Source organism: Zingiber officinale, chromosome 2A (genome assembly GCF_018446385.1).
Source record: "Zingiber officinale cultivar Zhangliang chromosome 2A, Zo_v1.1, whole genome shotgun sequence".
NCBI classification, from domain to species: domain Eukaryota; kingdom Viridiplantae; phylum Streptophyta; class Magnoliopsida; order Zingiberales; family Zingiberaceae; genus Zingiber; species Zingiber officinale.
In genome coordinates this window covers 58,606,951-58,622,666 of record NC_055988.1, presented here as the reverse complement: position 1 = coordinate 58,622,666, position 15,716 = coordinate 58,606,951, and positions in this window count along the sequence as shown.

The window sequence follows — 15,716 nt, the reverse complement described above, 5'->3', positions numbered from 1 at the left end:
CATGATTAGATATGATTATGTTATGTTTCATGCTATGCTTTAAGAGCTTGATATGCCATGCCACCTTATGATGATACTATGATATGCCATGATTAGATATGATTATGTTATGTTTCATGCTATGCTTTAAGGGATGATATGCCATGACTAGTTATGATTTTGTTATGTTACATGATATGCTTAAAGAGTATGATATGTTATGCCATGACTAGTTGAGATCATGTTATGTTGAGACATTCTTTATTCATGTGATGATTTTCGATTTTAGTGAGTAGGAAAGGAACTTACTGAGCCATGAGTGCTCATAGCTTACTTTCCTTGTACCACAGATAAAGGAAAAAGCTGGATGATCTAAAGGAGCAGCAGGAGAGGCAAGGAGATGTGTGTGGCAGTGGCTAGGCAACCAAATAAGAACCTGCTTTAAAAACTTTTAAAGAACTATGCTTTGGTATCATGAATTGTAGTACCGTATGTGTGACTTGATGTTATGTTTCTACTAATTTTGATATCATGTTATTGATGCCATGATAGTGTAGTTCAGATTTGATGAAAAGAAAAACAAAAGAAAAGTTTTTATTAAACTAAGAAAATTATTTTAAGTCTTCCGCTGTAATTTGTACATGGAGTATCGTAGCCCCGTCCCTTAGGGTTAGCAGGGAGGGTGGGCGTTACACAGACTTCACAGAGCTATAAGAGGAGGCCTCGAGGTGCAGCTCAGAACATCGAATTCGAACAAGAAAACTACGCTCTTCCATGTGCTGCTGCTAAAATGCCTCAACAACGCTCTGCTACTCCAACGAATCAACTCCAAAAGTTCTCTATTCTCTTGTTTGTTGGTATAGTTTCTTTATTGCACTAATTGTACTCCAGTTTTTAATCATTCCGATATTATAGTTGTTGCCCACCGAAAGCGGTCAAGGACCGCGGGCATTCGAGTAGGAGTCGCTATAGGCTCCGAACGAAGTAAAACACCTGCGTCTCTGTGTGTTTGATTTTACTTTCAGCTGCATTTCTATTCTGTGTTTTAAATCGTTAAAATAGCCACGAGCGCTATTCACCCCCCTCTAGCACTTTCGATCCATCAATTGGTATCAGAGCGGGGTCATTTTGAATCGGTGCAACCACCATTCAAAATAATTTTTCGTGATATTTTCAGATTTTTCGGAGTTAATTAGAATTTAGCTTTATAGCTATATTCTAACTCTTTTCTCGAATCGGTTTCTGCTCGAGGTTGGTGCAACACCACCCGAGTTCATGGTCTATTTTTTTCTTCATACCGCACTACTAAGCCAGGACCAAGTCCTAGAACTTTCTTGTTGTTTATTTTTTTATAGTTGATCTAAAATGGCCCTTCAAGAAGGCTACAGAACAGCTCGCCCCTCGCTATTCACCGGAGACGACTTTGGATACTGGAAGGGTCGGATGGAGGCATATCTCCAGACTCATTTTGAAGTCTGGATGATTATCAAAACCGGATTCCAACTACCAACTGATAGCGCCGGCAAACCACTACCATACGAGGACTGGGACGCATCTCTGATTAAGAAGGTGGAAGCCAATGCCAAGGCGACCTGCACCCTCCAGTGTGGCCTGTCAAAAGAAGAACTCAACCGCGTCGACCCTTTCAGCAGTGCAAAGGAGCTGTGGGATAAGCTCATTGAACTTCACGAAGGGACGTCCGACACCAAAGTAAGTAAAAGAGACTTAATTTTCAATAAATTGTTTAATATCAAACTGCAGGAAGGTGAGACAGCTGCCCAACTCCATGCCCGGATTCAAGATCTGCTCAATGGTCTTCATGCAATTGGACAGAAGGTAGATAACCGGGACATAATAAGGTATTCTCTAAACGCCTTTCCGAGGAACACCTTGTGGGCATCCATGGTAGATGCCTACAAGGTTTCTAAGGACTTGTCTACTATTAAGTTAGATGAACTCTTTGCAGAATTCGAACTTCATGAACAGACTAATGCACGCCCGACCGAGAAAGGGTTGGCTTTGGTTGCAGGAACAGGAAGAGTACGCGAATCAAAGATAAAGCGCAGAACCGAACCTGAGTCAGAAGAAGAAGAACCAGATTCGGAAGACGATGACGAGCTTACAACCGAAATAGTCAACCTGGTAAAGAAACTCTACAAAAAGAAGGGCTTCAACAAAAAGGATGTGAGAAAGGCCATCCAGTCCAAAGAAGCCCAATCAAGCTTGAAGGCCAAATTCGAAGTAACCTGCTACGGGTGCAATTAGAAGGGGTACATCAAGGCAAACTGCCCGAACCAAAAAGATCCAAAGAAACCAAGGAGAAAGAAGGCCTTGAAAGCAACGTGGGACGAGTCTTCCTCCGAGGAATCCGACGACGAAGAACTCGAGCAGACGAATTTTCTCGCGCTGATAGCCCGGGACTACACCAACGAATTCGGAAGCGAGGACGAATCGGAAGCCGAGTCCGAAAGAAGCCACGGATCCGCATCCGTTTCCGAAGGGCCAAACCCCTCTGTAAGTACAACCCGTTTATATAGCTTAATTAATTATTTAATGCATAAAGTAGCTAAGTCAAAAATTCGAATCAAGTCGCTTCTAAAGGAGGTAACACTTCTTAAAGAAACGACTAATAACGAATCCTTGACTGATCCAGCTAAGACTGGAACCTCAACTCAAGTTCAAAGACTTGAGGAAGAGAATTCCAACCTGAAAAATCAAGTCAAGGATTTGAAGACAACCCTAGAGCGATTTTCCCTGGGATCCAAGAATCTTGACTTGATTCTTGGAACACAAAGGGCAATCTACAATAGAACTGGACTAGGATACAAATCTAAAAAGAAATATAAGTCATATTTATCTCTCATACAAAGAACAAATAGAAAAATGGTCCAAGCATGGGTTGCCAAGTCCAACCTGATCAATCAAGTTGGACTCGGACAATATTGGGTTCCCAAGGATCAAATACATTACCTCGATAGACCATATCGAGGCTATGATCCAAGGGGAGCTAAAACGATTAAAATTTGAAATTAAAAATTCAATTAAAAATTCCAAATTAAAAATTCGAAATTAAAATTAAAAATTCAATTAAAAATTTGAAATTAAAAATTCGAAATTAAAATAAAAAATTCAATTAAAAATTTGAAATTAAAATCGAAAAATTAAATTAATTAAAATTAAAAATAAAAAAAAATTTAAAACCAAAAATTAAATTAAAAATAAAAAATTAAATTAAAAATTTGAAATTAAAATTAAAAATTCAATTAAAAATTCCAAATTAAAAATCTGAAATTAAAATAAAAAATTAAATCAAAATTCGAAATTAAGCTAAACATTCTAAATTTAATTGAAAATAAAAGGAGGATCTAGAATAGCTGGCACCCACATCTAAACTACCCGACTGGGTAACCAAACTTAATCTACCCGAAATGGGTAAAACAAGAATAGTCTACCCGGCAGGGTAATTAAGGTTAGATAAAATGGACTAGGTTTAACTTGAGCCACGGTACTGGTGAAGTTTTTGGATGCTAGTACGTTAGGGAAGCTTAGACATCATATGTCTAGGAAGATATGGCTTCGACCTGGTGCATTTGGCCAAGTGGAACTGACCGAAGTTACCCTTAAATGGATCCTAACTAGTTAGACCAAGGTTTAGTATTAAGTTCAATGGGTAGGACTATTTGGAAAACCTCGAAGGCATGGTTACTTTAATGAGTTCCTTGTGACTCACCATAGCCCAGAAGTTTATCCAAAGAATGCTTACTTGTTGAACTCAAAGCTAAACCTGAATCTAACACAAAGTTAAACATAATTCTAAAATTGAACCTCAATTCATTTCACAAAAATTATAGGAGTCCCTGATTGAAAATTTAGATCGGGTGAGATGACTAAGGAATTCATTAATTCAAAATTAAATTCATTAATTCAAAATTAAATTCATTAATTCAAAATTAAATTCATTAATTCAAAATTAAATTCATCAAATTAAAATTATTTTTTTTTCAAAATTAAAATTAACTTAAAATTTTTTCAAAATTAAAATTAACTTAAATATTTTCAAACTTAAAATTTTTTCAAAATTAAAATTAACTTAAATATTTTCAAACTTAATATTTTTTTCAAAATTAAAATTAACTTAAAATTTTCTTTTTCAAAATTAAAATTAAATTAAAATTTTTTCAAAATTAAAATTACCTTAAATATTTTCAAACTTAAAATTTTTTTAAAATTAACTTAATTTTTTTTTTCAAAATTAAAATTAAATTAAATTTTTTTCAAAATTAAAATTACCTTAAATATTTTCAAACTTAATTTTTTTTTTAAAATTAAAATTAACTTAAAATTTTTTCAAAATTAAAATTAACTTAAAATTTTTTCAAAATTAAAATTAACTTAAAATTTTTTCAAAATTAAAATTAACTTAAATATTTTCAAACTTAATTTTTTTTAAAAATTAATATTAACTAATTTTTTTTTTAAAATTAAAATTTACTTAAATTTTTTCAAAATTATAACAAACTTAAATTTTTTCAAAATTACAATTAAGGACTTACGTCATTTAAACTGTCTTTTGATCCATCAAACTACTTTATGTGTAGGAATTGGATCAATGGATGTTGGACAGTGGATACTCCAGAGATATGACTGGAGATAGGTTAAAGTTCCCTAAGCTAAAACTAAAGAATTTAGGATCAGTTGCATTCGGCAACGATGGAAAACTGAAAGTAATCGGAAAAGGTAATATCGAACTTAACTCCGATTTTATTATTCGAAAAGTATTATTAGTTGAAAATTTTAATTTCAATCTATTAAGTATAAACCAATTATGCGATACTGGTTACTCAGTTAATTTTACCAAGTCTGAATATATAGTCAAACATATTGATAATCCAAAAATCATACTTAAGGGCACTAGGAAAGATAATGTCTACACCATTTATCTACCAACACCCTCAATAAAGTGTTTTCTAACACAACAAGAGGAAACTGAGTTGTGGCACAAGAGATTGGGTCACACTCACACAAGACTCATTTCAAAAATGAGTCAAAATGGACTAGTTAGAGGATTGCCCAAATTAAAAGTTGTTGAAAATTCAATCTGTAATGCGTGTCAACAAGGAAAACAAACTAAGTCAACCCACAAGTCAACCAATCTAGGTAGAACTACTTGTTTACTTGAGCTCCTTCACCTAGACCTATTTGATTCACACGGAGCCAAGTCACTAAGCAAGAACCAGTATTGCTTAGTTATAATAGATGATTTCTCCAGGTTCACCTGGGTAAAATTTCTAAAAACAAAAGATGAAACCTTTGAAATATTTAGTAATTTTTGCAAATTAACAGAAAATGAAAAAGATACTAAAATTAAAAGAATAAGGAGTGACCATGGAGGAGAATTTGAGAATCATAACTTCACTGAATTTTGTGAAATAAATGGGTACAAACATGAATACTCCTGCCCTAGGACCCCTCAACAAAATGGTTTAGTAGAACGTAAAAACAGAACCCTACAAGAAGCTGCTAGAACCATGTTAAACGAATATAAACTATCTAATCAATTCTGGGCTGAAACAGTTAGTACAGCATGTTACATTCAAAATAGGATTTTAATTAACAAATTACAAAATAAAACATCCTATGAAATTTATTATAATAAAATCCCCAACTTAAAATATTTAAAAGTATTTGGGTGTAAAGTCTTCATTTTGAACACTAAAGACTACTTAGGGAAATTTACATCAAAAACAACCCCGGGAATATTTTTAAGATATTCAACAACTAGTAGAGCATATAGAGTGTATAAAAAAAAAACCCTAAAGGTAGAAGAAACAATAAATATAATATTTGATGAAGAAAATAAGTTACCCAACACAATAAATGAAACTGAAAATTCAGAGAATATTAACCCAATAAACAGAGATGATGACGAAATTCAACCTGAACTTATTGAATCTGAAGAACAAATCACTAACTCAAATGATATGCGACCAACTAGAACAAGCACAAATCACCCATCTGACCAAATTTTGGGTGACCCAACTGTAGGAGTCAAAACTAGATCATCTTATAGAAACCAGAGCCAAATAGCCTTGATTTCAAAAATTGAACCCAAAACCATAGAAGAAGCCCTACCAGACCCAGATTGGACTCTAGCAATGCAAGAAGAATTGACCCAATTTGAAAGAAATCAGGTCTGGGAATTAGTGCCGAAACCCGTTAACAAATCCATAATTGACACTAAATGGGTTTTTAGAAACAAATTAAATGATCAAGGTGAAATAGTTAGAAACAAAGCTAGGTTAGTAGCTAAAGGATTCAGTCAAGTAGAAGGGTTAGATTATGACGAGACCTATGCTCGAGTAGCAAGACTTGAATCCATTAGGATGTTGCTAGCCTATGCAGCACACAAAGGATTCAAGCTATTTCAAATGGACATAAAATCCGCATTTTTAAACGGATTTATTAAAGAAGAAGTGTATGTAGGGCAACCCCCAGGATTTGAAGATTTAGAACAACCAAATTATGTCTTTAAATTAAAAAAGGCCCTATATGGACTAAAACAAGCACCCAGGGCTTGGTATGAACGTTTGTCCAATTACTTAATATCAAAAGGATTTAACCAAGGACAAATAGACCCAACCCTTTTCGTAAAAACCTTAGAAATTGACATTTTTATAGCCTAAATTTACGTTGACGATATTATTTTCGGTTCCACAAACTCTAAATTTCTAAAAGAATTCACCAAACTTATGGAAAATGAATTCGAAATGAGTCTGGTAGGAGAACTTAATTTCTTCTTAGGTTTACAGATTAAGCAAACTAAAGATGGAATTTACATTTATCAAACTAAATATGCTAAGGAATTAATTAGAAAATTTGGCATGGAAAACTCAAAAATAATCAATACACCAATGGCTACAAATGCTAAAATTGACTCTGACTTAGAAGGTAAATCAGTAGACTTGAAATACTATCGGAGTGCAATAGGAAGTCTACTGTACCTAACTGCAAGTCAACCAGACATTATTTTTGCAGTAGGTATGTGTGCACGATACCAATCTTGTGCAAAAGAGTCTCGCTTAACCCTTGTCAAAAGAATCCTTAGGTATGTTAAGGGAACCCTAAATGTAGGACTATGGTACCCTAGATCTGGCACCCTTGACCTAAACAGCTACTCTGACTCAGACTATGCCGGATGCAAGCTAAATAGAAAAAGCACAAGTGGTAGCTGTCAATTTCTAGGACAATGCCTAGTAAGTTGGTCAAGTAGAAAATAACACTGTGTTGCTTTATCTACCATTGAAGCTGAATATATAGCCTTAGGTGAATGCACATCTCAGTTACTGTGGATGATACATACCCTTAGAGATTATCAACTGGAGTATCATAAAACTAAAATCTCAATTGATAATATAAGCTCAATAAATCTAACAAAAAACCCAATTCATCACTCAAGGACTAAACATATAGAAGTGAAGCATCACTTTGTAAGGGATCATGTAGCTAAGGGTGATATTGAACTCAACTATGTTGAGTCAAAATCAAACCTAGCTGACATCTTCACAAAGCCCTTACCTGAACTTGAGTTCAGCTCACTTAGAAGGCAAATAGGAATGTGCTGGGTAGAATAGATATTAATTTTTTCAAAACTCACTGTCTTACTTCAAAACTCGTTCTTTTATTCTTTTCAAAATCTAGGAAAAATAATGATTTTAAAATCCCATTTTCTTGATTAACCAAGTGAAAGATGTTGCCCTCTAGGCAATCAGCAAGTAGCTAATGGTTAGATAGTTGATGAAGGAAATGTTAAATTTAAGCATGCGTTTACTTTAGGGCTCTGATACCTGATCAAAACAATTAAGTTAACAACTGGATTAAATGACTTTACTTGACTAACCAAGTGAAAGATGTTGCCCTCTAGGCAATCAGCAAGTAGCTAATGGTTAGACAGTTGGTGAAGGAAATGCTAAATTTAAGCATGCGTTTACTTTAGGGCTCTAATACTCGATCAAAACAATTAAGTTAACAACTATTTAACTTGACTCATGCTTGGACTTAAGGACCACCTGAATAAATAACCTAAATTAAATTCCGTCCTAAGATTTCAGAGATTCTCACACCTATTTTCTTCAAAATTATTGTTTTTAAGTACCTTTTCAAACTGAAACTCCATTTTCAAAATTTAATGTTTGAAAAAGGCTTAGCTAAGTCGCACAGATAACAACCCTCAAACCTAGCCATCTTTATAAATTTTTTCCTACCTATTGAATTCACTCCATACTTAGTTATGATTTTCAAAAATTTTCTCTAAGTAAAAAGAATAATTTTTAAAGTAAATTTTTTTTTGATATATGGCAAAGGGGGAGAGTAAGGAAATTCAAAACTCAAAAGAAAAAAAATGTTGCTTTTATTAAGGGGGAGAGTTAGAAATTCAAAAATAAAAGGAAGCCCTGTATTAAGGGAGAGCTTAAGTGTTAGCTATACTTATATTTGGTTTTATTTACTTAAGCCTACTCACCTACATTTTTTTTTATTATGCACTTGTTTTACTTAACTTAGAATTTCAGTTGCCATAATCAAAAAGGGGGAGATTGTTGGTGCGGGAAGCATCCGACGATCGAACCTGAGTTTTGATAATGGAAAAGGATTCAAAGTTAAGATATGTGGTGATCTAACAAGGTTCATGGAGCTTGCAGGAAAGTCCTAAGGGATACTTAGGTAAAAGTCTTAGCTACGGCTAGGCAGGTGAAAAACCTAGGGGGTGGTAACCCTAGGTCCTAGGGGGAGGTAACCCTAGGTGGAGAAAAATCCTAAGGGGCGGCAACCTTAGGTCCTAGGGGGAGGTAACCCTAGGTGGAGGAAATCCCTAAGGGGCGGCAACCTTAGGTCCTAGGGGGTGGTAACCCTAGGTGGAGAAAAACCCTAGGGGGCGGTAACCCTAGGGGGCGGTAACCCTAGGTCCTAGGAGGTGGTAACCCTAGGCGGAAAGTTCTGTCGGTCTGGAGAACCGGACTAACATCAGGTAAATCTCCTGAGTGGAGTAGGTGAGGACGCGCTCCCCGTAGAGGGAACAGTAGGCGTCGGGTTGACCTAGGGTTTCCGGTCGGAAACCCGAAGTCAGACCCGGACAGTCCGAAGGCTGTCAATTCATTTGTTTATATATTATCTTTTGTGTTCTAACTCTATTTTGCAGGAAACTAACACTTTTGTGCAGGGTTAGTACTGACCGGGATTGGTCGACCGAACCTTGGGATCAGTCGACCGAACCTTCAAGCTACCAGATCAGATCTCCAGAAGTTGGACCGGGTTCGACTAGGGATCGGTCGACCGGACCTCGGGATCGGTCGACCGAACCTGGGATAGGTGTCGACTTGATCAAGCCGAGGTGTGCGGGTCAGAGGAGACTGATCAGTCGACCGAACCTTGGGATCGGTAAACCAAACCCAGGGATGATGTTTGACCAGATCAAAGCGGAGCGACGGATGGACGGATCAGATGCGGTGGAAGTCATCAGATCGGTCGACCGAACGTGGGGATCGGTCGACCGATCCGCTTCGGGTCAAAGCTGATCCCGAGACTTGGGGATCTGGATCAGACTTCACAGAGCTATAAGAGGAGGCCTCGAGGTGCAGCTCAGAACATCGAATTCGAACAAGAAAACTGCGCTCTTCCGTGTGCTGCTGCTAAAACGCCTCAACAACGCTCTGCTACTCCAACGAATCAACTCCAAAAGTTCTCTATTCTCCTGTTCATTGGTATAGTTTCTTTATTGCACTAATTGTACTCCAGTTTGTAATCATTCTGATATTATAGTTGTTGCCCACCGAAAGCGGTCAAGGATCGCGGGCCTTCGAGTAGGAGTCGCTATAGGCTCCGAACGAAGTAAAACACCTGCGTCTCTGTGTGTTTGATTTTACTTTCCGCTGCGTTTCTATTCTGTGTTTTAAATCGTTAAAATAGCCACGAGCGCTATTCACCCCCCTCTAGCGCTTTCGATCCATCATCTTGTATTTGGTATTTTTACATGGAGATAAAACTAACATGATGCGGAAAACTATATTAGTTATACCTTCCTTTGTGAACTTTTAATGACCTCTTGATCTTCTACCGTATTCCTCTTCTAATCTCGGATGTTGTGTGGGCAACGATCTTCCGAGACGAGAACCACCAAGCACCTTCTTCTTCCTTGCAAGTTTCGGCTATCAAAACTTCTCCTAGGATGAAGAGGTTCGGCCACCACCACCATGCTCCAAGGGATGCTAGAAACAAAGCTTTCTTTCTCTCCTTCTTCTTCTTCTTCTCTAAACTTGATCCGGCCACCATATGTATCTCTACAAGAAGGATGAGGTTCAGCCATCAAAGAGAAGAGAGGAGGAGAGGATGGCCGGCGACACCAAGGAAGAAAAAGAGGGAGAAAAATAGAATAGAGTTCTTGTCATGAAGGCACCTCTACGCCCTCTTTTATAATCCTTGGTCTTGGCAAATAAGGAAATTTTAATAAAAACTTCCATAATTCCTTTGCCATGAAAAATAAATTTAATTGATATAAAATCAATTTCTCTTTTATTAATCAACATGACCGGCCACAATAATTTAAGCAAAGGAAATTTAATTCAATCAAGAATTAAAACCTTTCTAATTTGTTTCCGGAAATTTTAAAAATAAAATTTCTCTAATAATTTTTATCCCTTCATGATTGGTTTATAAAAAAAAAATTTAATAAATTAAAATCTTTCTTTTAAACATGTGGATAAAACAAAGTTATCTCTAAAAATTAAAATCTCTTTTAATCTACAAATAAGGAAAGATATCAAATCTTTTCTTAATCTTTTGTAGAAACTTATAAAAGAGAATATTTAATTTTTAAACTCTCTTTTAAATCATGAACATGGTTAAAAAGGAAAGTTTTCTTAAAATTTAAAATCCACCTTTTAATCAACAAATAAGGAAAGATTTCAAATTTTAAACTCTCTTTTAAACATATAGATGATTTACAAATAAGGAAAGTTTTTACCAAAAATTAAAACCATCCTTTTAATCTACAAATAAGGAAAGAGATTAATCTCTTCTCTTAATTTTTTGTAGAAAGCTATAAAAGGAAATTTTTAATTTTATAAACTCTCTTTTAAAAACATGACATCCACATAAGAAATAATTTTAATAAAAATCCTTTTTAATATTCTAGTGGTCGGCCACCTAAGCTTGGGACCCAAGCTTTGGCCGGCCACCAACTTGGCTCATCCACTTGGTCTTGGCCAGCCCTAGCTTGGGTTCCAAGCTAGCTTGGCGGGCCCCATTGGATGGGTAAGAAGGTGGGTATGTGGTGGGTATAAATCTCTATATACAAGAGGCTACAATAGGGACCGAGAGGAGGAATTGGTTTTGGTCTCCCTATAAAATTAAGCATCCCGTGTTCGCCCCGAATATACAACTTAATTTTATCAATAATAATTCATTCCACTAGAGAACTATTATTGAACTACCGCACCAATCCTAAATTACATTTTGGGCTCCTTCTTATTATGAGTGTGTTAGTCTCCCTGTGTTTAAGATAACAAATGTCCACTAATTAAGTAAGTTACTGACAACTCACTTAATTAATATCTAGCTCCAAGAGTAGTACCATTCAACTTCATCATCATGTCGGACTAAGTCCACCTGCAGGGTTTAACATGACAATCCTTATGAGCTCCTCTTGGGGACATTCTTAACATAGATTACTAGGACACAGTTTCCTTCTATAATCAACAACACACACTATAAGTGATATCATTTCCCAACTTATCGGGCTTATTGATTTATCGAACTAAATCTCACCCATTGATAAATTAAAGAAATAAATATCAAATATATGTGCTTATTATTATATTAGGATTAAGAGCATACACTTCCATAATAACTGAGGTCTTTGTTCCTTTATAAAATCAGTATAAAGAAACGACCTCTAATGGTCCTACTCAATACACTCTAAGTGTACTAGTGTAATTATATAGTTAAGATAAACTAATACCTAATTACACTACGACCTTCCAATGATTTGTTCCTTTCCATCTTGGTCGTGAGCTACTGTTTATAATTTATAAGGTACTGATAACATGATCCTCTGTGTGTGACACCACACACCATGTTATCTACAATATAAATTAATTGAACAACTACATTTATCATAAATGTAGGCATTTGATCAATGTAATTCTTATTTCTAGATAAATGTTTATACCAAAAGTTAGGCTTTTAGTATACATCCTAACAATCTCCCACTTATACTAAAAGACTAAGCTGCTATATCTGCTGCCATACATCTGATTCCCAACCCTTCAACATACCCATCAAAAGCTCTTGCCTTAAGGGCTTTAGTGAAAAGATCTATAGGTCATCATCTGATGCAATCTAGGCAGCAACAACTTTTCCTCGTTTATACGATTTCTCGTATTGGGTGGTACTTGCGCTCTATTGTGTTTACTTGCCTTATAGACTCATGGTTTCTTCGAGTTTGCTACTGCACCACTATTATTACAATAAATTGTAATAATCTTTGGACAAACCAGAAATCATATCTAAGTCTATCTTGAGGTTATTGAGTTATTCAGCTTTTATGACTATCTTAGAGGCTTGCCATATACTCAGCTTCTATGGTGGAGTCCAGAAAAATACCTATGCTTATTACTCTTCCATAGTTTTGACTTTACCTCCTAAAGTAAACACAAAACCCCGAGGTTCACTTACTATTGTCCCTATCCGACTGGAAGTCACAATCCGTGCAACCCACAGGGACCAAATTAACTGCCTTGTAAGCTAGCATATAATCTCTAGTGCCTCTAAGGTACTTCAATATATGCTTTACTGCAGTCCAATGTCCTTGTCTGGGGTTACTTTGATATCTGAAACTATGCCCTTGGCAAAATAGATTTCTGATCTCGTGCATAGCATACATTAGGCTTCCGACAGCCGAAGCATAAAGAACTGCCTACATTTCCTCTATCTCCTTTGATGTCTACGGAGACATTTCTTAAGATAAAGTTACTCCATGGTAAAAGGTAAGAAACCTTTCTTGGAGTTTTGCATGCTTAAAACGAGCAAGGATTTTTTTTCGATATATGAAGCTTTGGATAAGTAAAATATTCTTTTCTTGTGATCCCAAGAATATATACATTCTCCCAAGTCCTTTATATCGAATTGTTTGGACAACCATACCCTTACTTCTGACAACACTTTGATATTGTTTCCAACTACCAAAAATGTTATCTACGTATAGTACAAGAAAGACCACCACGTTTCCATCATACCTTTTGTATACACAGAACTTATCCAGTTACTAAATAAATCCATAGGTCTGGATTATTTTGATAAATCGGATATTCTAAGACCTTAAAGCTTTGCTTCAGTCCATAGACTCATTAAGCTTGCACACAAGATGCTCTTTGCCCTTTTCAATGAACTCTTCTGGTTACTTTATGTGGATGCTTTCTTCAAGACTTCCATTAAGGAATGCTGTCTTGACATCCACTTGCCAAATAGATAAAAGAATCCAGATAGACTTAAGCATGGCTACCAGTGAAAAAGTTTCCTCTTTCATCAAGCCTTGCTTTGAAAGTTTCCACCTTCCTGTCTATCCATCTTTTCCTATTGTAGACCTATTTTTATCCAATGGCTTTTAAACCATCTGGTGGTTCTACAAGCTTCCATATTTTATTAGAATACATATATTCTAATTCTATATTCATTGCTCTTTGCCAAGATGCTGCATCTTTATCTTGGAGTGCTTCATCATATGTCCGGGATCAGACTCATGTTCATTTGGGATCAATTCCAAAAGACTCTCCCAAAACATGAATCTTTTAGGTTGTTTGACAACCCTCCCACTACGATGAGACACTGTCTGTAATTGTGTATCATTTATGATATGTGTTGCAGTTTCTTGTGATATTTCATCTTGTACAGTTGGTACTAGATTAGACATGTCCTTAAGAACAAATTTACTTATGGGCACGTGGTTTATTACATAGTCCTTTTTCTAAAAATCGGTCATTGATGCTAGCAATAACCTTATGATTTTTAAGACTATAAACCTACTTTCATTTCTCTAGGATAACCCATAAACAAGTGAATTCCTGTCCAACTTTATCAGTGTCTCTCATGTGCTAGACCACCCAAATCCGAATATGCTTCAGACTAGACTTACACCCAATCTGCAATTCTATGGGAGTAGAGAGTTCTGACTTAGAAGGTACTATGTTCACTTCTATTTCCAGTGTATATCCTTAAAACAAATTTGGTAATAACTCATCATCGATCTAATTATTCCATAAGAGCCTTATACCTTCTTTCTACTACACCATTATGTTGGGGTGTACTAGGTGCAGTTAGTTGGGATTGAGTCCCGACTTCTGATAAGTGACTCCTAAATTGTCCCAAGAGGTACTTACCATTACGATCTCACCGTAGTGTCTTGATACTTTTACTTTAACATTTCTCCGCATCAGCCTTGTACTCTTTGAACTAATCAAAGCACTTAGTCTTGCGGCACATCAAGTAAATATATTTGTATCTTGAATAGTTGTCTATAAAATAGACAAAATATTCGATACTACCTCTTGTCTGGATAGTCATAGGATCACACAAATCAGAATGAACCAATTCCAACATATCTTTGGCTCCATACCCCTTAGACTTAAAAGCTTCTTGGTTATTTTTCCTTCCAAGTAAGACTCGCAGGTTGGAAAGATTTCCACTACTAATGAACCCAAAAGTTCATCAGCTACCAATGAATCCTACTCAAGTTAATATAACCTAGCCTTAGATGCCAAAGATATAATTGGTTCATTTCCGAAGGTTGCTTTCTCTTAAAGTTAGAAGATGTGTTACCAATTTCCATTTGTTGCATCGTGGGAGTTATTGGATTATAAATTGTCAACCAACATACCAGAATAGATAACTTCCCTATTTTTCTTGATAACAACTTTGTTATCAAAATAGACACAATATCTATTCTATAATAGTTTAGAAACTGAAATCAGGTTCTTTCTAAACTTAGTATGTAAAGACAATTTCTAATAACCCATATTTTATTCCTATTAGAGAATAAACCTCTCCCACTGCAGTAGTGCCCATGTGGACGGTGTTTTTATTTTCATTTAGTTGTCGGGTTTCCTGGAACCCTGCAATGAATTGCAGACATGATTAATGGCATCTGTATCTACACTCCAGGTTCTGGTAGATAACACCACTAGACATGTTTCAACTACTGAATTAAATACACATAAATTGTTCTTAGTTCTAAGAAGACAGTCTACCTTAATGTCCAAGTCCTATTTCCAATCATTACAATTTGGACTACTAAGTCTTTTCTATAGTATAACAACTAGGAGATTGACAAACATTTTAAATCCTAAGAATCACAAAAATATTTGGTCAAGATCAATTCTTTTAAAATCCCTATGAATTTTGTATGCCACGATAGTGTGGACGTATACAAAATCAAAGAGGAGATTTTATCCATTAATTTTATTATCTCGTCAACTTTACTTTATGACGAATAAAATTAATAGTTGATCTGTCTTTGATCAAATATTTAGTCAAAACTTTTTGAATTTAAAATAACATTGATTCTTCAAACAATATTATTTAAATTCACCAACACCTTAAACACCGTGAATTTTGCATGCTATGATAGTGTGGACGTATACAAAATTTGAACATTTATAAGAGGAGGGTTTTACCCATTAATTATCTTGTCA